We start from the raw sequence: 4,480 nt of genomic DNA, 5'->3' as shown, positions 1-4,480 counted from the left end.
ATGTGGACAACTGTGGAACCCTTGCTTAGGCCATTCTTGACTTATCAGGGAAAGTTCAGTCTTTGGGTATACAGCTGCCTGTGGTCCTGGGGAGGAAACTGTTTCCCTGAGATGCTCACTCACTGTCTTGTGACTGCAGCAAGGGCTGTGTCATCATGGCCAGAATCAGCAGACACAGGTCCAGGGGAAATGCCCCAGGTGCCTCCCATGAACTCCTGGGTGCAAACATGCCCTTATGCCCACAGCACATGACATCTGCAGAGCCAAGGCTGGAAGACCCTGGCCAAGGACTGCCCTGATGCTGGAAGCCTCTTCGAAGAGTGAGGCCTGGAGAGGACAGATGACTTGTCCAGAGTTGTGCAGCCACTTGGGGATACAGTTGCAGCTGACTCCAAGTCTCCTGACTCCCAGGCAATTGTGCTTTCTCTTCCACCAAATTGCAAGGTGGAAGGAGGCTTGGCATACCACAGAATAAAACTTGCACTGACCCCCCTGAGGCTCAGACCATTCTCTAAAAATGTGTCAGAGGAAGTGAGAATGCAGGGCCTCTCTTCACACGTTGGAGTTGTAGGTGGGGCACGTGCTCTCAACTCCAGGCAGGGCAGAGAAAGTTGTGGAAGGGCAGCCAACCAAGAAGCACTTATTTAAATATTTGTGTGTGCCCAGCCTTGAGCTAGTCATAGTACAGCATGGAGGAGCTTTAAGGTATACACCTCACACGGCAGTTTCACTGCAGCTGGCAAGGCAAATTTAACTCCCAAATTAATTGCAAAAACAGCTAAATGCAAGCTCCTGTTTGTGTTATAAAATAGAAGAACATATATTTACATTTGCATAAAGAAAATCTGGAAGGATACAAAAAGCTAATAAAAGTGCTTAAATAAGCAGTCACCTGACAGGAGTGTGGGGGGGTAAGATGTTGTCCTTTTGATTATAAAAAATATTTTGGACTATGTGAATGTATTATCTTTGCAAAAAATTAGGTGTAAACGACAACACCAAAACCAGTCAATCACATGCTGAATTGAGTGACTGGTGGCCAAAGGAATTCAGAAAAAGCAGAGCTCAGGGGGTCTCCTAGAGCCTTCTAGGGCTCCTGGAAGATTAGAACTGGAAGGGACTCTAGGTGCCATTTTATCTGACTTCCCGCTCAATGCTGGCATGTCTCGTACAACTACCAAGACATAGACGTTCCAGTGTCCTTCACCCAATAATTCCGAAGTCCCATGACATGCATGGACAGTGCTAATCCAGGGATCACAATGCACAAAGAGGCATCTGTCCTTAATGGTCTTATGCTCCCAGAGTGTACCTTTAATTGAAATGCAAGAAGATTTTGAGTCCCAGGGGAATAAACAAGGTGCTAAGGGGCTTGGAAGGAGGATGAAATCAGGGAAAGCAGCAGAGTTAATATAGTATTTGAAATAACCAAGGATGGGTCCCATTTTGACAGTCCGAGGGCAGGAATACTAGGGAGGGAGAATGTGAATTCATGAGTTCAGGAATTCTCAGGATTGGCTAGAGAATAGCCCATGTGTGGTGGAATAGTGGGATGGAAATTTGGGTTGGGCTAATGTTGTGGACTGTACTGAGTGCCAGTCTGAGGTGTTTTTATTAAAATTCAGTAAAAAGTGGGGGGAACCAATAAAGATTTATGGGCATGTGCTTGAGTTAGTTTTGAGATTCTCTAATAAGTGAGTACTCTCTACTTCATCCAAGAATCCATGAGGAGAAGCTTCCTGGAAGCAGTAGGAATTGAGCTGGACCTTCAAGGATCAGTAGAATTTAGAGAGTATTCATTCTTGAGGGGGGGAAGAGCATGAGTCCAGTGTTGATGGTCACCACTGAAGGACTTTGACCATGAGAGAGCATGTTGATGCTGTGCATTGGAAAGACAGCTCTGGCTGTGCTATTTAGGATAGAATGGGGAAGGATTACCTGAAGCAGGGTGATTGGTGAGGAAACTTTCTCAGTCTCAAGGCAGGACACTGAAGGCGTCCTGCTTAGTTGGCAGTAATGGGAATGGAAAAAGTCAGACACACTGGAAAGACCTTTTCCTCTCCTATCCATAAGGTCCTCTTTGCTTGGATTTAGCTCATTTGCCAGTCCTGAGGGAAGAGATCATTCTTAGCTCAACACTCCAAGCTGTCTGTTTACCAGCTGTTTTCCTGGGTCATTTCACCACTGGCAGGGAGTGGCAGCCATGTTTACCCCAGCCCTGCTGTTCATTGGCACTTTGCTGCAATTTGGATTGTGTTGATGGTGGGATAAACATTTACATCTTGGACATCTTCTTCCCAGCAACTTAGAAAAAGTTGCTCAGTGGTGGTGGGACATCGCTAATACAACTAGACTCAACATTCTCTTTTTGCATGTAAGGGTTTAGAGGTTCGGAGATTTAAAGGAACATGCTCAAACCAGAGAGAGAAGTGGGGACATGGGAGCAGAATTATGTCTTTTGACTCCAAGTCCTGGACATTTTTTTTTTTTTTAGCATACCTTACAGTTTCTGTTGAATAATGCTAATATTTACTGAGCACGTACTATGTGTCATACACTGTGTTAAAATTTCAGTATCATTATTTAATCCCCCAATGACCCTATCATTATCCCTATCTCTTCAGATGAGAAATGGAAAGTCAGAGAGATGAAGTAACTTTCCCAGGGTCACATGACTAGGAAGTTGCAAAGCCAGAATTTGAATCCAGGTCTCTCTAAGTATCTGTTCAGGTATAAGAAACCCTCAAAATTATTTATTAAAAGTAATTAACTCTCAATAGGAGTTCTACTTTTGACATTTACTGTTTGAGAAGATACAGTGAACTCAGTAATACCTTTAGGTGAATTTGTATTTGAATAATCAGTGTCTACATACATTTTGGGAAATAACATATTTGAAAAATAATAGTATGTATATGTGCCAGACCTGGCAGGAATGAGTTTTAGAACTCATCAGTTGGGTGGAAGAGGTAGTATAGTAAGTTAGGTGGGAGAAAGTGGTGGCTTGGGAAGTACAGTAAGTCAAGCAGTCTCATTGGAGTGAGTGAGAATTTTCAGGTCTCTGGTGTAACCTGACCCACCAGCCTGTGGGTATGAATAAAGTCACACATTTGACTGGCTCATTATTCCTACCTGTATAACTCATGACCTTGGGTCCTCCTGCAAAATTTCCTACTTAACACTAGTACTCCTGGGACACTCTAAGAGGTATTGTGTATAAAAAAGTTTATAACTGCTGATGGACCCTAGATATTTGTTATGTCTTTCTGCTCTTCCCATGTCCTGCTCAGTGCCTCTGTGCTCCAATATGCTGCTGTATTGGAGGTTGTTGGTCTGTGGTAAAGTGGGGGGAGGGAGTTGGACAGGGGAATGTTCCTCTTCTTTGTAAGAGGCATTTGTTAGAGGGGGTCTTACAGAGGGCTGCTTGAGCATCAATGTGTCACAGAGTTTAGGGAAACATTTCTTTCTGATTTTTGATTGAGTATAATTTATACTCAGTAAAGTACATAGATCTTTAGTATTCCGTTCAATGATTATCGACAATTGTGTATGCCTATGTAATCAAAAAAGATATAGAACATCTCAGAAATTGCTCTTGTATCCCTTTAGAGTCAATTTCCTTGTCCCCAGAGGAAACCACTTTCTAATTTTTATCATCTTACTTTAGTTTTAACTTCATCTAACTGGAACATTAAATATGTACTCTTTTGTGTCTGGCTTTTTCCTCTTAAAAGAATGATTTCAAGATTTATCCATGGTGTTGCATGCATATAAATTTTTGTTCATTCTTTATGCTGTTGATTTATATTCCATTGTATGGATGGGCCACAATTTATTTTTCTATTCTCCTATAGATGGATATTTGGGCTGTTTCCAGTTTTTTACTATTATGAATAAAGCTGCTATTAACATTCTTGTATAAGTCTTTTCGTTGAAGCGTGTTTTTATTTCTTTTGTGTAAATACCTAGTAGTGAAATGCTGTACCATAGGATAGATGTATATTTAACTTTATAAGAAACAGCCAAACAGGTCTGCAAAGTGATTGTACTATTTCATACGTGCTCCAAATGTTGCTCCACATTGTCTCCAATATTTGGCATTGCTAGGGTTTTTATTTTAATTGTGCTAGTAGGTGTGAAATCATGGTTTTAATTTGCACTTAAAGATGATGTTGAGCAACTTTTCATGTTTAATTTGTCATATCTTATTTTGTGAGATTTTATTTTGCCTATTTAAAAAAAATAGGGCTGTTATTTTTTAAAAGCTTGATTTGTAGGTATTCTCTATATATGCTGGATACACATCCTCTGTTGAATATATGTATTATAAATATTTTTCCCAGTCTGTGGATAGCCTATTTATTTTCTTTATGGTGTCTTCTGATCACAGAATTATTCTTATTTTCAGAATGCTCCAGATACTATTATTACATAATAAGCTATCCCCCAATTTTTTTTTTTACTTAAAATAACGACAGCA

This window comes from Phocoena sinus, chromosome 13 (assembly GCF_008692025.1).
Source record: "Phocoena sinus isolate mPhoSin1 chromosome 13, mPhoSin1.pri, whole genome shotgun sequence".
Classification (NCBI taxonomy): domain Eukaryota; kingdom Metazoa; phylum Chordata; class Mammalia; order Artiodactyla; family Phocoenidae; genus Phocoena; species Phocoena sinus.
The sequence above is the reverse complement of the archived record's forward strand: the minus strand, read 5'-3'. Positions refer to the sequence as shown.